General features: G+C 43.9%; 1 protein-coding gene across 4 annotated transcripts in view; it reads left to right on the top strand.

The window, feature by feature from the left end:
• GRAP2 (GRB2 related adaptor protein 2) overlaps positions 1 to 21,444 on the top strand; it is a 60,777-nt gene that overhangs the window by 9,117 nt on the left and 30,216 nt on the right. Inside the window, exon 1 of one of the 4 annotated variants that reach the window (XM_032882955.1) lies at positions 14,679 to 14,760. The exons of 2 other annotated variants lie outside the window; for them this stretch is intronic. The gene's annotated coding sequence lies outside the window, so the exon portion shown is untranslated. Of the gene's footprint in view, positions 1 to 14,678; positions 14,761 to 19,470; positions 19,475 to 21,444 lie in introns of those variants that run through there. One more of the 4 variants, XM_032882954.1, reaches the window with a different exon arrangement.

Here is a 21,444-nt window from a genome sequence, read left to right as displayed (position 1 = left end):
TCAGGGGAACTGGACAGATGAAAACTGCAGTGCACAGCTTGTGCCAAGGGGATTAACAGAGCAAGTGGAAAAAAGAGGGCTTCCTGGAGGAGGTGCCACTGCAGGGGAGAGAGGTGGCTTGACAAAGAGACATAACTACATCCACAAATTAGCATCCTCCACAGAAATCATAGGAGGAATAGGATCTTCTTCGCTGATGATCCGTTTATTTTGCAGATGATAAGAGTTGAGAAGTCTCCGTGAATTATTTTTCCTTGAGGAGCCAGAAATTAAAGTTCTGCTACTGGAAACTGTCCCTTAAGCTCTTTTCCCAGATTGCGTGCTCTTCTCTTCCAGTTATGTCCATCTCTGTCTTCTTCTTCAAGCTTAAATAGCCTTGGTTCTTTTAACCACTCTCCTAAGATGGGGTTTTGGCTGCTGTCATCATTTTAAGTGCTCACTTCCAACGGACTCCAGTTTAAGGTCCTGCCTGGATGGTGGTGCCCAGAATGGGACAGAGTTCTCCAGGAGCCCTCTGACAAATGCAGAGTGCCATGGAGCCGTTGTCTCCCTTCCTCTATGCCTTATATTTCTATTAATATGGCCCAAGATTGCATTGGCCTTTTTGGCATTCATGTCACAAGGCTGACTCATACCGAAATTGTGGTCAGCTAAAACCCGTGAGTTCCCATGCCTGACTACTAAGCCAGATCTTCCTTATTCTGTACTTATACTCTTGATTTAAAAACAAACAAAAAACTCTAGGCAGAGGTTTAAATGTAGAGAAATTTATCCCTATCATACTAAGCCATATTGATAATAGCCTATCAAAATACTTCCAAGCAGGGTGCCTGAGTAGCTAGGCCAGTAAGTGTCTGCCTTCAGCTCAGGTCATGATCCCAGGGTTCTGGGATTGAGCCTCATGTCGAGGTCCCTGCTCTTGGGGAGCCTGCTTCTCCCTCTCCCTCTGCCTGCCACTCTGCCTACTTGTTTTTTTTTTTCTCTCTCTCTCTGTTAAATAAATAAATTAATCAATTAAAAATTTAAAAAAATAAATATCTTAAAAAAAATATTTCAAAGCTAGTGAATTAGTTCTTCCTCCTAGCAGGTGAGTATTTATTTGCTGCTGAGGGCATGGTTAGTCTCATGCTGGATCCCTCTGGAAGATCAGGGTCAGGACTTAATTATCTCCCTCCTATCAGTAAATTTTCTGCAAGCCTGGACATATCTCCATTTTTGACAAACCAGCGATCCTCCATCTTTCCAGCTATAAAATAGGAACAAATGTGAGTGGCCCTTTCCTTCCCAAGGATATGCAACAATGAGTCAGATGTCTGCAGACTCCAAGTAAAAGTTACTCAGAGGCACTATTATGTGAAAAGAGGAGATTTTATTTCAAGTTCTCAGCAGCTTTTGGAAGATTTGATTCTGCTTACCACTGTCCGTTATAATAAATAGCATCCATTTTTGCAACTGTTTTAAGCGGTAGCTGAGTGATCTGATTTGGGTTTAGAGTACTATCACGTAATGTCAGTACGATTTCAGTGCCTGATTTGTAATTTGAGTAAACATGAACACGTATATCTGTTCCATTGCAAAGCCTCAGTTAAAGTGATTCTTCTCTCTCCTTACCCTCCCCCATTGGCATCCTCAGCCCTGGCCTCTTCCGTTAGTAGAATAAGGACTACAAAGACCTTGAAGTTTAGGTTTCTGTCAGAACTTTGGAAACCCCTAAAAGTCTTGCCAAAGTAACTTAGCGGTTCATAGGTATTCTTTCCCGGCCAAAGCAGAGAACTCAGGGCTAATTTGTATAACTTTTATAACTTTAAGCTAATAGAAACGTCGTATTTCAAAACCCATTCTTGTGAGTGGTTTTGTTCTTATAGAAAGGTTCAGGGAGCATCCACGTTTTCCTAATCTGTCATTCGGATGCAAATTTGAATGTTGCTCTCATGACCTTGTAATCCTTAAGATTCACAAATGTCCACCCCCCCCCCCCCCCCGCCGCCCCATCCCAGTGATTTTGATCTTGGGCCTCGCTACCCAACTTCAACCACCAGTCCAGCTGATACCACTCGGGGAACCTATTACAAATGAGGATCTCAGACCTTGCCTCAAACCTACTGAATTAGAATCTGAACTTTTAAAAGATCACCCTGGTAATTTTTATGCACACTAAAATATGAGAAGAACGGACCTAGGGTGCAAGGTTTCGCACCACGTTACCCAGCGTCCATCTTGTGTCGTGATACAATTCTAAAATTCCACTTGGTGTTGATTAAGAGTTTAGAGTTGTTAGTTAAACTTTTACCAGATTTAAATACTTTATATACATCTAGCTATTTCTCAAAATATATATAACTGGCTTTAAAATACTCTTGACTTTCTGAGTTCTTGTAGAACAGGGAGAGATTTGACATCCGCCCCCTGCCAGGGACATTTGGCGATGCCTGGAGACATTTTTAGTTGTCACAATTGGGGGTGAGGGGGCTGCTACTAGCATCGGGTGGGTGGAGGCCAGCAATGCTGCTAAGGACCCTGCAGTGCACAGGACGGCCCCCACCCAGCTCCAAATGTCAGTAGTAATAATGTTGAGAAACCCTGTTAAAGAGGTATATAGTTTGTAGAGAAAGATTCAAATGTGCAACTGTACATTATAGAACACCATAAGCAAGTGGAGCCTTGTGGCATGTCATGATATGACCAAAGAACAGATAGGCTTGGCAGTGGCCCAATGATGGTGGTAGGGACGTGGAAGGAAGGGAGTGGGGGATCCAGCTACAAGCTAGAGGAGACATCTGGGACAGACAATCACCAGTGCTCCGTGCACAAAGATAGTCAACTTTACAGAACAGGGATGGGATTCAGAGACTAGACCCTAAGTATGAACTGGCGGGTGGGGTGGGGTGGGGGGGAGAATGGACCGGAGACACACAAAGCTTAGTCTTAGAGCAGATGCTAGATATGATCCCAAAATCATGTTAGGCCTGGAAAACAAGAAAGGCTTTCAGGTGTTAGCCTGAGAGTACGCAGTGGATTTCAGGTAAATCCAGTAAAACAAGGACTTAGGAGTAAGACAAAATCCCATTTGCTGGAACTGGGATATCTCTGAGCCAGGGCAGCAGCGGGGGTGACCTGATATGATCTAGCCAAGTATACAGCCACAGCGAACGTCTTAAATCCTTCCCAACCGAGAGAAGGGTTAGTGCAGAGTCTACAGTATCGTTGACTTGCAGGAAGGGGTCATGTGCTTCCAGCTATGGAGAAAGGTAGGCAAGAATCGAACCAGGTCCTGACCCTGGCTGGTGAAAAATCCTAGGGTCAGTACTGGGATAAAGCTTATGATGTTCTTGGGTCATTTCCTTGCTGTACCGAACTTCAATCATTTCAGAAAGATTGTCTACTTTTCAACTGTAAAATTTCCAGGGACCAAAGATTTCTTTAAAGATTGTGTTGATGCCTTATAATCCATCTAAGTCGAGCCTTCTTCCCCGTTCCTAACCCCAAATCCTCTTCCTGGGAAGTCAGCTGGCTTCCTTTCATCCCACTAGGGAGGCTACGTGCTTTCTAACATACAGTGACACTCAGCAACCTCAGTTGCATCCGGAATGGCCACGCCCAGCCTTCCCCTTTTTGGGGCAGAGGATCTCAATTGCATTTGCACAGCCCCAACCTCTTCATCCCTTTGATATTCTCTGGACCATCTCCAGGTCCTGCCTGCTTGTGTGAGTCAACACCAAAATGTATTTATTAAACATACACTGTGTGCTGACTGCCCTTTTGACAATGGAGGGCAGAGAAGAGATAATGTGTAAGAATAGGCATGGTTTTGTTGGTCTCTGTTAGTCTCTCTTCTCTCTCTCTCCAAGGAGTTGTTGATCTTTGCTGAGTTCATAGTCCAGTTGGAGAGACAGTCCTTAGGCTAAGTGCCATTGTCATATTTTGGTTGTCCCACAAATACTTTCACTACGACCCTCACCTAAGGACAATAGAGTACACTATCCTAGGAAACAGCTCTGATGTGAACTGTAATGTGAGCTGTAAATAAAAGTGGGATAAATGCATTTGCTCAGTTCCAGAGATGGCATTATACTGCCATGTGGATTTTGTTTCAAATGAGCTGCAGAACAAAATTCTTCTCTACGAAAAGGGGTTTAGTCAACTGAATTCACTCACTTTGCTGCAACTGGATTAATTTCATTTCACATCATGTCTCTAAGGAGAAAAGTAAACTGATTTGCATCAGGCTAAATGGATATGTTGATGTATCTGAAGTCAGTAAGGCTTATTCCGACTAGATTACAACAATCACGGTGTCCTGGCTGTTTTAGTTTCTGTGAAGTAGTTGCAAAAGTGCACCGATTCGGTATGTGAAAAGCAGCTTATAAAGTTACCATAGATGGAGATGTTGCAGAAGAAGAGAGAGCGTAGATGTGTCAAATGTGATGAGCATTCCTCCCTTCCCCCAGATTTGAACCACTCTCTCACTCCTCAGTGTTATAAAAAAATATTCATTTTATTCTGTAGCCATGTTCTAAAAGTCACCATTTTATATTTTTGAATTGTGCTGCTGGAACTGCTCAAGATACAGACCCAACCCCACTTAGGGCTGAACAGATATCGACTATGGGGTGGCTGAGTGCCCAGTACTGTGCTAAGTACCACCATCTTCCCCCACCCTGCCCCCACCATGGACCACCACCCTGCGCTTAATCTGTTCTTCTACCTTCTGCATCATTCTCGTTTCCAGAACCGCAATCCTGTCGTCTCTCTGTGATAATCACTATCTATCTCGGGACCCTTTCCTTCATTACTCCCAAATGCTGCCTTTATCCTGGTGTGCACTTCTAACACAATAAGGCTGCTAGTGGAAGTTTTTCTGAGTTCTACAGCTAGTAGTTTCTACAAGTAGTAGTTACTTCAAAGTAACTTGAAAGAAATAACTTGAGGAGATGAGCCTATGGCATTACGGGCTGGGTATATGGATCAAATGTCATCATGTGTATAGAGAAAGCCATTTATAAATTGTTAACATGCTCTCCAAAGGTAAATTATGACTGCATTACATGATTATGAGGTTTAAAAAGCAGCTGGATTATATATAAAAATTCAGTAAGACTTAGTGGCAATTCGGTAGTTGAAAAAGGAAATGAGAGAAATTAGGGCATTGACACCCCTCCCCCCACCATCAATAAGCTAGAGGCACTCAACATTTTTTTTTTTTTTAATAGCCAAAGCATACCCTTTTCATTGAGAACATACACTCGGTTCCAAGGACCGGAGTCTGCTCAACATTCTGGAACAAGGCCTTCCCTCTTGCTCAAGCTACCCAGGCCCCACACAGCCACCTTCCTAAATCCAAGCCAACCTTGAGGGGTTAGCCCCAAACAGAATTAATCTTTTTCTCCCCGGGCACTCCTGTCAGCCTTATGTTAGATTATTTATGTGGGCATCGATCCCCTCGAATGGACTGTGAGGTGCCGAAAGGCAGGAGCCCTGCTAGCATCTGCCAGACCCTCCCCTCCCCCACCAGTAACAGCTCCTGGTGGAGTGGCCAGAAGATAGAAGAGAATTTCAGCTGGTAATGACCTCCAAAAAGGTTTTATCCCCAGAGGCTGGCCTCAGACACAGAAAGGTTTTTACTTGAGCAACTTTTGGACCCCTCTGACATGGAACAGGGTTTGTTACAAAGACTCATAAAAATTCTATGAGTGGTGGGTACATACAGGCATTTTCTTCTTCTTCTCTGTACTTTTCCGTACGTTTGAAAATCCTCTTTAAAGGTTACTGAGTTCAGTCCCTTTTATTGTCACTTGATTTTCAGCTCAGAAGTTTCCCTGTAATTTAAATTATAAAAATCATTCTTCAGTTTCCCTGCTTAGTTGTGTTTTCTCTCCGGAACGTGGTCCCCCTAAAATGGTTACTTCTTAGACTGGCGCTTCACACAACACCAGATTGCATCACACCCTTATTGAAAGGACCTCCTTGTGCAGAGTGGGGGGCTCTTGGAGGATGAGAAACACCACTTTTTAGCACATGGGGAAAAAAAATCTTTGAGCTGTTTTGTTATTTTAATACTTTATCTTTGGCAGAGCAGAAATCTTTTTTAGGAATCCTCTCTAAAACGATTAGCCATCTGACTATTGCCAAGCAAATAATAGGTGCTCAATAAATATCTTAAAAATAGATTAAATTACTAGGCCCTTCTAAGTGAAAGATAACGTGAGTCACTGAAAACAGAAAGCGATGGGTATAGTTTCCAACTGCTCCTCTTTTGAGCTCATTAGAAATCATAGAAAAATGGGAAGATGGGGGAAAGTTCTGACACTGTTATGGAAACTGCATTCATGAGAGCAGATTGTAATTTTGTGTACAGTGGTTTGATGCACAATTATTCGAGAGATTTACTGTCACCACGGTTTAAAGCCATGTTGTTACCGTAATAGAAGACTGGCCCAGGGGCCTCATCTGATACCTATAACTCTCTAGCATCTCCTTTGCTTTTTCATCAGCAAGTTCACGTCCGTCCCCCACCCCCAAGCTCTGCGCTGCAGTCTTGGCACACATCCCTAACCTAAACTCCAGCCAATTCCTTAACAAGACACTTTCTCCCCTTCACCTGACAGTTGCCTCTTGTTCTCAGACACTGCTCCCTGAAATCAGGGGCTTTCGGTGAGTTAAAAAGGGAAATATAGAATTACCTAGCTCTACCAGTATTTTAAGTGTTCTTGTAGACTTAATGAGAGCTCTTGTACAAAACCACTCCAACTCTTTCATAAGATATGCTCATTTTTTTTTCTCTGTTTGATTGAACTGTTGACCTTCTGGATAAAGGACTAGTTATTACCTCAAGTATGTTTGGAACTATTCTTGCCCTAACCATTCTAAAATGTAATTAGCATTAAGACATTATCGTAGGAGCCCATCCCTTGGGGCTGGGATCTCATTAGACAGCACAAACCGAACAGAATATTGTACGTGGTCCACACTCAGAGAAAAAAAATCTCTAAGAAAAATCTGTGGCACTGGGGGTAAAGTTAAAACTGGCAGTTTCGTGAGTCCTCTTTTGCTCATTTATTTGATTTGTCTAAGGATCCAAACAGAGCAAGGATTGTGGTTCTTCTGTTTAAAAAATGAAAGCAACTCTTTTCTCAGAACTCTGCTTAGGCAGTGGGGCTGTTCTCACAGCTCCAGGTCAACCAAAACCTAAATAATCCATTTTAGAGCTCTAGCTCGTCCCCCTAAGAGACGCATCTCATTTTAAGGCATGACGCCACTTACCTGGGATCAACAGAGATGATAGAGAATGAGTATTCTCCAGGAGGTAGTGAACCAAGGTGGGGAAAGCCGAGGCCTAAGCAGGTGTAATATAACTCATGGGTTATTCATGCTCCATGCCCCATCTCTTCCGCTGTAGAAAAAAGCCTTTCATTTTTTGAGTTGAAAACCATTTAAGGCTTCCTGCTCATTTATTTCAATATGTGTTCCTAACTCTTGGACCAGTCCCAACAGTTATGAAACCTTCTATGAATAATAATGAAGCTCTTCATTCCTGGGGGTCCCAAAGGTTATCATTTCTAGTTCATTGCAGGGTCCTTTGGATGCCCCAGTCAAGCCCTAAATGCTTGGAACCTTCAGGAGAAAGCTTGCCCGATTCTGCCATTCACCTCCTTTATAAGTTTATAATGTGTTTTAATGTGCAGAGATATGTCATGTAAACAGTAATTTCTCAGTATTATCACAACATTTTTCCTTAATTGCAAAACTATATCTGACCCAAATTTATTCTTGTCGTGGCTTGTGTGCACAAGCAGAGTCTTCTTTGCCTCTACAATATATTAATAATGTATTAATTAGCTTCCCAGTGCTGCCCAAACAAGGAACAGAAAGGATTTATCTAAATCATAAAACATGAAATGAAGCTAACACTTTGTTAATTATATTTTAAGGGCAGTCTCGGCATTAGGTAGCAGAATGAAATTTAGGCCAAATTTTTGAGAGAAAATAACAGAAAACAGCGCTCAATTAAGAAAACATTTGTTTAGTACCTACTGTGTTCAAATTCTGAGAGGCAAAATAGGCCAAGACAAATATAATTGGCCCATTTAGTTCTAGAGTCATAGTTGAAAGGCAGTAAAGGGAAAGGTAATATAAGCATTTTGATTTAGTGTTAATTAGCTTAAATATATTAGATTGAACCATATGAAACTGACAATGTCAGACCATTTTTCACCAAAGGAAGTGGCAATTTCACATGATTCAACCTAGTATCAATGTACTCTTAACCTATACCAGCTCCTAAAACACTATCTTGTTCATTTTCTTTCCATTTTATTAAGTTATTCATTTCAGATTTAAGCTGTCATTATTCGAAAATCAATATAAGGTAAATACAGGTCAGAGATTTTACTCCCATTTTTTATGTTTATTTTTGTAAACTCAAAATTAACATATACTTAGCAGATCTAAAATGTCTGATTATATTAAATACTTTTCTTTATTTGGTTGAGAGTCATGGACCTTGCTACCTGTCCCTCAATTCCTCAAAAATCAATTTTTCATGCCATTTCCATTGTGATATTCATGCAAAACCATCATCTCTGTTCCCTTCTTTTCTGCAGAGATAACTGTTTGGTTGCCCAACACTCTGCTTGTTTGAAATATTTCTCTATAGGAGATTAAATCTAACACCTAATCTGCCCCCAAATTACAGGTTTCTGAGAAGTCAGAACAGGTTACCATACATGTATTCCACTAAATCCATTCCTTTAATTCCTTCAACATTTAATGAACAAAGGTGTGTGCATGAATAAAAATACAAATTTCGTGCTACCTAAATACCAGGCACTGCTCCAAGCACTTGACACGTATCAATTTAACTGTGCCCAATGGTGTGGGTGCCATTGTCCTTTCCATTTTAAAGATGAGGAAACTGAGACCGGAAAGGTTAAGTGAGCTTCTAGAACCCAAAAGTTTAACCAAAGGCACCAATAATCTATCTAGTCATTGTGGGGGACCCGGTGTTAAAAAGAAAGTGTCTCTCCCAGACTATACCAACTCAGGCTGACTTGTGTATGTCAGAAAACATTGTCCCCCTGGGTCTCCTTCCAGCTCAGGACACTAAAACACGCCTCCTTGAGGCCCTCAGCACACACCAGGACACACTCGCTGACCTACACATTCTTGCAGAGTCACATCTTAACCCGAACCTTATCGCAATGCTGCCGAAGGCCAGGCACTATCAAGAAAATGTTCACTCATCTTATTCCCGTTAGGCCCCATGTGTGAACACTGATAGCAGATCTAAATTCGAAGAAAATCAACAGAAGTCATCTCAGTCAACCTGAAAAGTGTAGTGACTCATTCACACCCTTTCACAGGGCTCCTACTGGGCTGCCCTGGTTCCCCGGAACCAGCCTCCAGGCCTCCTGCAGCGCGGGGCCTGATCACTCTCTCCTCCAAGGACCACATGAGCCTTGACCTAGGGTGCTAGGCCTCTGACCTGCTCAGCCAGCTGCCCCTGCTCTGTGCTGCTGACAACCCCACTGCTTCTGTCCCCGGGGCAGGCTAAACAAGGTTGCCTTGGAAAAAAAAAAACAACAGGGAAGAAGATGCTGACTTTTCAGCCCCAAGAGTATATTCCCTCACTCTGGAGCTAAAATCACAACATCTAAATTTGACTCGACTTGCGTCTGCTCCTGTAAACCGTGTGTGCAGACTGCCGAAAACAATACAGAACCACTCAACATCTCATTAGAAAGACAAGAGCTGGTGAGCCAACTCACTAGAACAAAGAAAAAAAAAGCAGATTTTCGAATTTCACCACGCACGTATGCACGCACGTGTGCACACACATGCACACGCATTGATGTAGTGAAGCCCATGAGATGGTCAAGTGGCCCTGACGGTCAAGGGCAGTTATGTATTCAAGGATTTTCTTGTGCAAATTTAAGTGAGCCACAGGAGCTTAACTGAGCTAAGCTTCAGGTCTCCACCCTGAGAGGACAGTCTGGTTTCTGTGTCTGCCTCTAGTAAAGCCATGAGCAGAGTACGGGAGAGCAAGGACTCAGGGGCCAGACAGCCCTGGCTGGGATCTCAGCTCCACCATCGTTCGCTGTGTGACCCCGGGGAGTTCCTTAACCATCAGTAATGGTGCCTCCACTTCCTCGCCTGTAAAACGGGAGTTAATACAACTGAAATTGACCTGCACTGGTTTGTCGTGAGGTTGGGGGGAAGTAACACATGGGGAGAGGTTTAGAACAGTACCTGGCTCTGAGTAAGTCCTCCTCACATGCCAGTTATTTTTAAGAGTAACTTGAAATGAGCTCCTGTAACCCACTTGAAATTGAGTTCCTTTTTTTTTTTAAACTTAAATTTTATAGCGCTGTGATCTCCTTTTTTTTTTTTTCTTTTGTGTGCATGCAGATGGAGGGTGTTTAGTCGTCCTTGGAATACAATCTTTCCTTTCATTAAGACCCATTATTAAGTCTCTTCAATTTCTCTCCTGCAGTAAATGATCCAGATTATTTAATTGTTCTGCTTTATATGCTCTAATCATTTATTTGAACTTCTCAACGGTCCAGAGTTAGTAGGCACAGAAATATCATCTAGGAAACCTTGATTTTGAAATTCCTTATCATCTGCAGTCCATGAGCTCAAATGTTTAAAATCCATTGTTTGGATTCTTTACTGTATTGGTCAGCTGGCTTTCCTCCGCTACTCTGCTACAGTGCCCTCGTTTCTGACTTCATAGCTTAGCATGAGCCAAAACAGAGAGGACCATAGGTCATTCATTCATTCATTCATTCATCCAGTATTTATCGGGGGCCTAATACGGGCCAGGCACTGTGCTGTGTGATAAAATTACAAACAAGACACTCTCTACTTGGAGGAGTGTAGCTTGGGAAGGAAGACATAGAAGTAAACAAACCACTGCAAAAGTCTTCCATGAGATGCTTTCCTTGACTTGAGAAAGTAACAGGATATCCTTGGGGCAGAAAGGAGGGAGAACTTAGCTCTACTTGGTGGGTCTGGGAAGGTTACACAAAGAGGGTGACTTTGGAGCCATATTAATGGGTGGCAAGGATCAGAGAGAAGGAGGAGGAGTCTTCAAGGAAGAAGGAACACCTAGTAACAATATGCACATCTCATCGCCAGAGAACCTTCCATGGTGCTGTTATGACTGGGCCCTCGGGTCTAGGAAAGATTCAGAGATATAAGGCTACAGAAAGTCAGCAGGGAATGTCAATGTCACATGTAAAGAGCAATATATATATTCCTTTCTAGTTATTTTTTTAATACCCTTTCATGTGTATGACATATATGAGTTAAATAATATTCATGGAGGAGTCTTCATATTTTTAAGATTTTATTTATTTATTTGACACAGAGATAGAGCTCACAAGCAGGGGAGCAGCAGGCAGAGGGAGAAGCAGACTCCCCACTGAGCAGGGAGCCTGCCGCAGGGCTCCATCCCAAGACCCCAGGATCATGACCTGGACCAAAGGCAGACCCTTAACCGACTGAGACACCCACGTGTCCCTTCGTTTTTAATTTTCTAGAAAATGATTTTTCAAGTACAATAGGATGTTAGCATCATTTCCATATTTGTGCCTGACACAGTATTTTTCTACTTATTTGTTTACTTATTTATTAGCTCTCTCCCTTTTATTAGCTGTCTCCCTCCACTAGCAGGCAATCTCCATGAGGTCAGGGACTTTGCCTCTTTTGTTCAAGTCTGCATCCCCAGCACCTAAAACGGTGTTTAACTCATGATAGGGTCTCAGTAAATATTTGTGGAGTAAATGAATAAATTTCCTTGTGGGTGAAAAGAAACAATCATACCCTTTACTAATGGGGGGGGGGGAGGGGTGGAGGAAAGAAAGAAACCTGGACTTAAAACAGTTTTTCATGAGCAGATCCAATTTGCAAAAATGGAACTGAAGTTTAAAAGCTATTTTTCTTCTCGAAGCTCTGCTTCTGGGAGAATCACAGCTGCCAGCTTCGGTGGTGGTTTTCACTGCCCAGTTCCAAATTCTGCACAGTTGTACATATTGGCAGGGCTCAGCTTCCTTAAATGCTCTTGGATCAGTAAGGAAATGGTGATTTTCCTTATTGATTTAATACCAGTTCCTCTTCTGTGAAAAAGCCCGTGCACTCCTCAGTGGAACATACAATAAAAACCGAACACTGGGGGCCATACATTAAGTAAGTCACTCATGTTCCTCTTCAGTCGTGTGATGTTAAACCATTTCTACTTTCGAGCTGGAGTGTTCAATCATTCTTCCCTTTAAATTTAGCAGAGTGATTATTCCTCCTGGTGGATCGTACCTGTGCTCCTTTCGATCTGCACAAAAGCTCATTCCCGGATGAACTTTAAGCTCTGAGGGAATGCCTCTAAAATACTGTTTATGAATCGTCGGAGAAATGTTTCACATCCTTTTTACTCTAAAATGGTTATAGCAAACCACTCTCTCCAACGTTTCCATTTTCCAAGAAGACAGAAAAAGGACTTTGGGCGACAGGGCTGTGATGACACAGTAATAATTCTACTTGCCGTGGATTTTACTCAGTGGCCTCCTGGAGGCTGCAATGGAGGAAAGCCATTGTCAGCAGTTATCTACCATGAGCAGGGTACTGAGCTCAGTCCGTAGACTGCAAGGAGGAGGGAGGCTTGGTATCCATCCTCTGGCGCTTACAAATTACCTGGGGAAGTAAGACACAAACCACAAAGTGAAATTAATGGTCGCTAATGAACAACACACTAAGGGCCACACAGGATGCCAAAGAGAACAGGGCAGCCAGACGGCGTTCCTAGAAGAGATGGTCTTGAATTTGAGTTGGACCTTTAGTGGGGGGGCTGGATGGGGAAAAAGCAGAGCAGGAGGAATCTCCATGGACGCCATTGCCCGGGGTCCCACCTGGCTGAGGCAGAAGTTGCGGCTGGTAGGGTAGGGGGTAGATTGAGGGTGGCCTCGAATGTCGTTCTAGGAACTTAGTGCCTGATTCTATACGTGAAGAGGAATCAGTAAGGGTTTTTGAGCAGAAAGGATATAAGCTCAGCAGTGCTTTAGAGAGATGTAATCAAGCAGCGATCCGTGCTATGAATTTAACTGGGGGCTCTTCAGAACTCAGATAATGAGACCCTGACCCAGGCTAGGGACAGTAGGATACCTCCATCGTGCAGCACATTCTCGTGAAGGCTGCTTAGGGGCGTCTGCTGAGCTGCACTCAACATGCCTGTCCATCTCTGTGCCGTAAGACAGTGGTGCTGGGGTACTGTGTGCTGCTTGGAAGTGGGCTTGTGACTTCAGAGCCCTGCTGTCCGCACAGGGAGCAGGCCGAGCTGTGATCTGCACACGAACCTCAGAGACTCAGGCAACTTGCCCTCTAGAAGCTGGGAAGAGCCCTAGAGCCCACAGAGTCCGTGCCCTCAGTGCACTCCTGCAGAAGGCAGCCCTTGCCTGGGTTCACACAGCTAATCAGTGACGGGTGTGGTGACTTTCGGCCCGTGGGCAGTGCTTCCAAAGCAGGTTCAAATTCTGCTTTGCGGTGTGCGTGGACGAATTCTGGTACAATCCAGAAGAATTTTAGTCCTAACTGAGGTAGTTGAAGCTCCTTTCTTTACTCGCCCCCAGGTCCTCCCGGCCAGAGCCAGTCCCCTGCCTGAGCCCCCACTTCTTTTTTGTTAACCCCTGGCCTCAGTGCTTTCCCTGAACACCCTCGGGCTTCTAGACCTCCTCCGCTCACACCCTGCTGTTTCTTGCATCCTGCCTCGATTATGCTATCTCCTTTGGAACACTTTACAGCGACAGCCCAGGCGTCACCACCTTCAGGAGACCTCTACACACATCATGGCCTCAGCCCCTTCCTAGGTAGACTAAGGTCTCCCTCCTCAGCCCCCCATGCCACCTTGCACAGGGCTCTCTCCCTGTTGTCTTATTGTTGGCTCTCTCCATGATGTCTTATCATCGCCTGCCTCCCACCCTTCAACTGTGAGCTCCCTGAGGGCAGGGACGTGGGTGTGCATCCCTGGACATGCAGCATCTAGCACATTCTAAGCCACATACTGGCACATACCAGGCATTCACACATCTGATGAATGAATGAACGAATAAACGAATGAGTGACATTTGCCTTCTTGGTGCATTCATTTATTTAACAGACATTTATTAAGCAACTATGTATGATCAGCACTGTGGTAGTCGCATTTACATGTCAGTATACCAAGGCCCTCAAGTTCCAAATTATGTGTGCATCAGTCATGCACGTGGAATGTTAACATGCACATGCAGCGGAGACCGCATCCGCATCTACAAATACCGAAGCTAGCAAACGCAGGAAACTGCGCGCCAGATGTCCCTGAAATTTACAAAGAACCAAGCACCAAAAATGACAGCTAGCTCCATAAGGCCTGTAAGAGAAAAAGAGAAAAACGTAAAAGAACAAAAGAACCTCCAGCAGAAGGAAGTGGCTATGGTTTCTTTTTTTTTTTTTTCTCTATGCCCTAGAGCTGGGGGTGGGGAATATTTAGAAAAGCATTCTATGCTGGGCAGGTTCCTGTAAGTCTGAGTTCCTCAAGGGCTGGCTCTTAGGAGCTGTTAGGAAAATCCATTGCCATGCAGGAGTCGGGACTGTTTTTTCATTCCACCGGAAGTTGTTAATGGGGACTGCCTGAGTGGCCCCTTATTGCTTTGCCTGATAGACGGCAGGTTCACCCAAGCAATTCTGGAGCTCTGATCACTGCCAATTAGGGGACCATTGTCTGGCTGCCATAATCAAGTGAGTATAAATATATTTATTGTGATTGGAAGGGGGAAGGGAGACAGCAGAAGCTGCCACCCCTTGCCTCAATCCCGACCTGGATCAGACTGAGCCTTTCTGTCCCCTGGTGCCCAGGAAGTGGTCACTGGCTCTCTGAAGTGGAATGCACGGCTGAGCATTCAAGCTGAGAACTGTTTTTCCCGGAAGGGACCTTGTCTCTCCTTATCATTTTTTTTCCTTGCTTCTTCTCCTCTTTTTCTCATTTGCTTCCGTGGAATCTGAAGAGAGAGGAGAAACCAGACGCCACGGCAATCACATTTTAGTTCTGCCCTGCTTCCCCCACTTAGCTTACCTGCGGCTCCGGGATCGCAGGCAGGACTCACACTCCCCTTGCTGCCTGGCCGGGTGTTCGAGTCTGTCTGGCACGGGATTTATTTCCTTGTCGGCTGGGGAACTTTTGTGGGAATATCTATGATGCGTCTCAGAGCTGGGGTTGAAAGACCCTGATAAAAATAGTTTTCTGCAGCGGACTGATAGGGGAGGGATTTCTCACATTGAAATGGCTAAAAAGGGAGGCACATTTAGTCACATCTGGTGGCGTTCTTGTCTGACTGGAGAGCAGGGTCTTTGTAAGCATCTGCACAGATCTGAAAATGCAGGCTGCCTCTAGTCAGCCCCAAACAAATGGTTGGGTCGGATACAGACGGCCAAAATGCACTGTCACGGTACAGGTCAACGGCAGAACGGATCTCAGGGCTGAATTTCAAACTCTTGTCCGTGCAGGGCCAGTCCGTCAAACACAGGATGGATTTTCTCACCCTTAACCCTTGGCTAATGGGCCTGATAGAGCTAAGCTGATTTCGGCTCTTTTCCTCCACTCTCATCCTGTAAGGGCTGCTCGGTCGCAGCACCTGAGGGGCAGGAGACCCTTCCCCATGGCTACGACAGAGTCAGGAGTCCCCTTCCCCCTTCCTTGTGTCCTGTTCCTTTCAGCCTCTAGTTTGTCTTCCCGACTACGAATTGCCCTCAGCCTGCCTTCTCCAACTGGACAGAAGCTGTTTTATTACCGGTAGCACAGATATGGTATGTGACACCATAAGGGAAAAGTATAGATACACAAAATACATTTCTAGAGATCACTCAGCCTGAAGGCATCTGACCACCCTTATCCAGCCTGTTCCTGCTAAATTGTTCCTTCCTCAGCTGCTCAGAAATTGTCAAGGCCAGTTGTCAAATTGCTCTCACCCAGCTACCAGAAAGGAGTATTTTGCTGAATTTTCGGGTCTTAATGGAATAAACACTTCATTTTTCTGTTTTCCACCTCTTGCCAGATATATCGTTTTTTGAGAACTGGAGCTCATTTATCTCCAAGGGAGAAAAAAAAAAGTCATTCCATATTTACTGGTTAACAAATTGCCACTTAGAGGAAAATTAAAAAAGAGAGAAACTCTCACTGTTAATGGATGGGTTCTTTGCCTTGGCCGAACCCGGGCTGATGGACAGCCACTGTTCCCTTCGAGTTGGCTGCATTTTCTCTCAATGGTTTTTGTTTCCTTGAAGCAAAGAGATGTCTTGATTCTTTCTTTGTTTGATCCTGCTTTTGAGGAATGTGCCGGTATCTTTTGGGTCTGTTTCTTTTGTGTGCTGATTCGATTAAACCCCGTACATTTGTTGAGGAGCCTATTGTATTGGGTGCTGTAGGTTCCTCTGAAATCATCCCAACCTGAAAGGTGGATGGGGTCATGTATCTGAATGATAACTCCCTCCTAATCCATTGGTTTTCTGCTGTGTAGATGAGGGCGGGAAATAGCATCTAGCAAGACACACAGCCTTGTCAGAAACCGAGCCTGGGTTCAGTAGTCAGTGAGACCTGGTTGTAGGGCACCTCCCTTTCCTTTCTGAGTCATAGTCATCGTTAGAGATCTTGATGGGGACAGCAGAGCCATCGGTTCTTCTGTCCTTTGCTGTTCTCCATAACTAGAAGCCAAACAGACAGCAAAGAGTCTGGTCTGACCATATAATGTTAGTACAAGTTACAGATCACTGTAAGAAGGTATTTTTGGCCTGAGGATTGAGGTGGCGTTTAGGTGTTGTATTTGAGGCACATCATTTGGTTACAGGGATAAAAACCTCTTGAACACCCATAAAGGTCTGGATCTGGTTGGACATTACATCTTACCTCATTTTGATTCTTTTTACTCAGGGTGCTTCCTGCTAAGAAATGATAAAAGATAAAGGTCTCATTAATAGTATTGTACCAGTGTCAGTTTCCTGGTGTTGATGCTGTACTGTGGTGGTGTATGGGGTCACCATCGTGGGAAGAGGATGCAGAAGACAGGGGAACTCTCTGGACTATTTCTGCAATTTTCTGTGGGTCTATAATTATTTCAAAATAGGAAGTTAAATGAGAGGGAGAATACGGAATGGCAATTGGGAGACATGGGTACTCATCTTGGTTTTACTTCCTGGGGCTGAACAAATATTTACATTTTATTTGCCTCTTCCTCCCCTTTTTGCATATAGATTTTGTGAGGAATCAGCAATAAAAGGGCTCATTTTTCTGTAGAAGACAAAAAAAGAAGTAGAAGAGCCAAGAGAACTCCTGCCAACATCGGGCTAGAAGGGCTATTTCTTATCTCCCTTCATCCTCTTTACCTACACAAACTTATCTTCTGCACTCCCACTCACTTTGTCCTTCCTTCTCATTCAAGGGGAGATACTTACAAATGAATTCCTCTACCTACACAAGGCACCCAGCCCTTCCTTGTGTTTCCAGAACTCAGTCCTTGTACATAATTGCCCCATGTGAGTTCCTTCTAAACCTGGGTTTTAATAACTGTCTCTATAAGACTAGGTTCCAACTGTCTATGTCTACTTAGACTTCTATGCTGAGATCCTCGCCTATATATCCAACCCCTGCCTAGGAATCTCTACCTAGATATTTCTCAAGCATGTCAAACTTTTTCCAGATTATCTTTTCTTCCCTTAGTGCCTTATCTCTGAAAATGTTATCTCCATCTACCATGTTGTCCACAGCAGAAAGATGAGAGCCATTCCAGATCCGTGTTGGTTGATATGGTAGCTGGTAACCACATGTACTATTAAGTACTTCAAATATGGTTGGTCCAAACCAAGATATACAGTAACTATAAAATACATACCACATTTAGTTCAGAAAAAAGAATGCAAAATATTTCAGTAATATTTTATATTGATTTCATGTTGAAATGATAGTATTGGGGATATATCATGTCAAATAAAATAAATTATTAAAAATAAATTTTTAAATATGCTAGTGAGTTATTTAAAGTGACGTATGTGGCTCACATTTGTGGCTTGCATATTTCTGTTGGAGCGCGCTGCTCTAGACTCTTCTCTGCCTTCTAGCCATTGATAGTTGGCCACAGTAATAGATAGGTCACCATATTAGTTAAGTGCACAGGCTGAATTTGAATCCTGGCTCCAACATGTTTTGACACATGTGACCTTAGACAGTCTTTTCACCTCTTTGCACCTTAGTTTTCTCGTATATGAGATGGATAGAACAACGGGTCTTACTTCTCAGGACCTTGCAAGTGTTAAATGAGATAGCATGTAAAGCACTTACTATTGAGACAAAAACCCAAGGTGCAAGGAAGAAGCGAGGTCTCTCGTTGTCATATGAGGCCCCATCGTTTCTGGCCAAGACCACTGTGGTGGTTTCTTTGTCTTCAGTTTGACCCCGCCCCCCAGTCCTTCATACTGCTGGCCAGATTAAACATTCCCCTAATGCAGATGTTATCAACAATTTCCGTGATTCCCCTTTACCCGAGTCATGAGGTCTGATGTTCTTGGCATGCTGTGCAAGGTCCTCTGTGGCCTGCCCCCACCCGAAGCACCAACCCCAACCCCCGCCAGTCCACGATGGTTATAATGAACCAAATGGGCTCCACAATTCCTATTTACATGGATCATCCCTCCTTCAGTGATGTCCGTGCCTTCTACTTCTCCGTAAGACTCAGTTTCTTTGTCATCTCACTTGGAAAGCTCCCCCAGCCCTTCCTGCACCTGTACCCACCCCAGGCCAGATTAAGAACCACTCCTCTGGGCTCCTCAACCATGTGAAGTTTAGCTCTGTTAGCACACAGCTCTCATTTCTTGGTCAACTTCTCTGTCTTTCCTTCGAGAGTGGGAGCCAGCTGAGTTCTGGGACCGCTTCTCTAATCCTCTCTGGATCTCCATGTGGAGTTCAACACCTGGCACAAAGTAGGGCCTGGAGGATGTCTGCTGAGTGAATGCATAAAGCAGAGGAGATACTCCGAGAGAGAGCAGAGTGAAAGCCCCGTGAGGTCCAGCAGCAGAAAATGTGAGAACCAGACCGAGGAGAAGTCACCACCGCTTGGCCATGAAGACAGAGTTGGGAGAGAAAAGAATCTGGATGAGGAGTCAGTAATGGAGGATTTGAAATGAATGAGAATAAAAAAGAGGGGCGCCTGGATGGCTCAGTGGGTTGAGCTTCTGCCTTCGGCTCAGATCATGATCTCAGGGTCATGGGATTGAGTCCCGCATCAGGCTCCCTGCTCAACGGGGAGCCTGCTTCTCCCTTTCTCCCTGTGATCTCTCTCTTTCTCTCTCTCAAATGAATAAATGAAATCTTAAAAAAAAAAAAAAAGGAGAGAGAATAAAAAAGAGGAGATCATAAAGGGAACAGAAGCACATTAAGTACTGTTGGGGATTCAGTAGCTTCTCTACAGTAGTTCCAGGAAGAGGCAAGGCTCTAGAAAAGCACAAATCATATTTAAAAATTAAAAAAAAAAAAAGGATGAGGTATCAGCAACCGATTCAAGGATTATTTGTCATTGGGACTAGAGACACGGTAACACAAGTAAATGTCAACCTGGTGACTATGTGATGGGACTACTAATAATTCACTGGGGCCGGTGCCCAGGAGGTTTTTGCGATTTGTTTGTTTGTTTGTTTGTTTTTTACTGTGGTGCAAATGCCAAGCATGGAAAAATTTAACAAGTTATAGATATGAGAGCACAGATAGTGAATTTGAGAATAACAATGCAAAATGCCAGAATAATCACAAGAGAAACGTCTGAATGCGTAGGAAGGCTTAGAGGAGTCCCGCTTTACCGCAAGTATGGATTACAAGAAAATTCACTTGCAGAAACACAAATTCCAATCTATCACACCCACTTATCAAAACCCATAGTATGCCAGAATGCTTAACAGGAAAAGCGTGCCTTTTGGCCACACCACGTGGAAAGTAGCAAATAACACACGAAAGGCAGAGCAGGTGGGAAGTGTGACAGTTTTGTGGCTCCCCGCATATATGAATGAGAGAATATTCACTTCCCCATGCAAACCATAACCTTCACAGGAACACCTAAAGGCTTCATTCCAAGACCTTGAGTCTCATGCCGCAAGTTGGCCCACTCCCCAGTTTTTATGTCAGAGACCCTGTAGGGCAAGCATTGTGTGAGATGAAAGGCAGCGGGCAGAAAAGAGAGGACAGGGTGGAAAGGTCAGATGACTCCTTGCCATCATTTTTAACAATGCACCATCTACCCCTGTGAGATTTTGTGGACAAGGTAAACATTTGGGATATACTTACACTAGAAAATTTACACTAGAGAGATGCCTGGGTGGCTCAGTCACCCAGGCTTTCAGCTCAGATCATGATCCTAGAGTCCTGGGATCAAATCCCGCATCAGGCTCCTTGCTCAACAGGAAGCCTGCTTCTCTCTCTGCCTGCTGCTCCCCCTGCTAGTGCTCTCTCTGGCAAATAAATAAATAAAATCCTTAAAAAAGAAAGAAAGAAAGAAAGAAAAAAGAAAACTTATACTAGAAAATTTGTCTGAAATTCAAATTGAACTGGACATTCTGTACTTTATCTAGCAAGCCTACCTAGTGAGTGATACATTTTCTCACTCATTCTTCCTGAGAGCCAGTCTCTCAGTCATTGCCAGCTGTTGAAGAATACACTTAAAGCACAGTAGCTAGCAGGCATAAAGGGCCCGATGTACACCAGGCACCAGACTAAGTATTTTAGATGGATATCTCAAATATCCAGATATCTTCACAAGAACATGAAGGCGGGCACTATTATTATTATTATTATTATTATCATTATTATTATTTTAAAGATGAGAAATATGAGACTCAGAGACATGAAGTAACTTGCTTAGGATCACCCAGAGAGCCAGTGGTACAGCCAGCATTTGAACTCTGGTAGCTAGACTCCAAAAGGTCAGGTGCTTGCCCATCTCACTGAACGTGGTGGCAGCACCAAGCAAGTGGTAAATACAGTGAGTCCCCCAGGAGAATAAGAGAGCATGAGCGCATAGGGCGTGACAAGGGCAGACATTGAGTAAGGCTTAGAAGGGGCAGTTGCAGTTAGACTTGATGTCTTTGTTTATGTTAGAAAAGTGTGCCCCTAACTTTAGGCAGATGCAGCCCCACATCAGGACTCCCAAAGCTTGATAGAAGAGCACTGGTTGGATTTTAACCCCCACTGCAGCCTCAGCCACGGGCCCTTGGGCAGTAAACAACCTGCACAACTGTACATAGTAGCCTGAGTTAGGTGGCAGAGGGAGAACAGGTGTAGAGGTGAGGGTGCAGAGGGAGTGCTTAGAGAATAATGAAAAGCCATCCTAAGGCATATGTGCATGGGTGTATAGTATTCTGAAGTCTGTTTAGAGAGATGTGTTAGGGAAG

The sequence above is a fragment of the Lontra canadensis genome, unplaced genomic scaffold (assembly GCF_010015895.1).
Source record: "Lontra canadensis isolate GAN:19392208 unplaced genomic scaffold, GSC_riverotter_1.0 scaffold84, whole genome shotgun sequence".
In the NCBI taxonomy this organism is placed as follows: domain Eukaryota; kingdom Metazoa; phylum Chordata; class Mammalia; order Carnivora; family Mustelidae; genus Lontra; species Lontra canadensis.
Note: the sequence above shows the minus strand (reverse complement) of the source record. Positions and strands in the feature narration are given on the sequence as shown.